Raw genomic sequence first — 741 nt, 5'->3', positions numbered from 1 at the left:
TATTATGAAGGATTATGAAGGCCAAGAAGTCTCAAGAGCTACATTCACCAAGCTGGAGACCCAGAGAGCTGATGTGTAGTTCCAGTCTGAAAGCGGGCAGTCTTGAGCCCCAAGAAGAACCCATGTTTCAGTTCAACTCTGAAGGCAGGAAAAGACTGATGTCCCAGCTCAAGCACAGGCAGGAGGAGTTTCCTCTTACTCAGCCCTTTTGTTCTCTGCAGGCCTTCAACTTGCGGGACAGGGCCCACCCACATCAGGGAGGGCAGTCTGCTTTACTCAGTCCACCCACTCATATGTTAATCTCATCCAGAAACACTATCTTGGACATAACCAGAATAATGTTTGACCAAATGTCAGGGCAGTTCATGGTCCAGTCAAGTTGATACATAAAATGAACGATGAACCTGGGTTCAGCATTCTCTAACTGCAGCTTTGGAGTGAACCCTGATGAACCTTGATGAACCCTGTCTGAAACACTTTGCCCTCTTCCATTCTGTGTTGCTGTCTCCCGCCCTCACCACAATCCCTACAGTTTTTCTTTCAGTTTACCAGATCCATCAACGCCCTCTCACTTCTCCAAGGTTGGGCTCTGGGAGGGAACCAACACCCTGTGCTAGTTTACCACCTTTTGTGAAACTGGAAGCTTTCAGAGCATTTAATTTTCACCTTATTTGGGAAACCCTAATTGTGGGATTGCTCTAAGACGCTTCTAAAAAAATGTATGGAAACCTCATTAGCAAT

Source organism: Galeopterus variegatus, unplaced genomic scaffold (genome assembly GCF_000696425.1).
Source record: "Galeopterus variegatus unplaced genomic scaffold, G_variegatus-3.0.2 Scaffold1150, whole genome shotgun sequence".
NCBI lineage: Eukaryota > Metazoa > Chordata > Mammalia > Dermoptera > Cynocephalidae > Galeopterus > Galeopterus variegatus.
Note: the sequence above shows the minus strand (reverse complement) of the source record.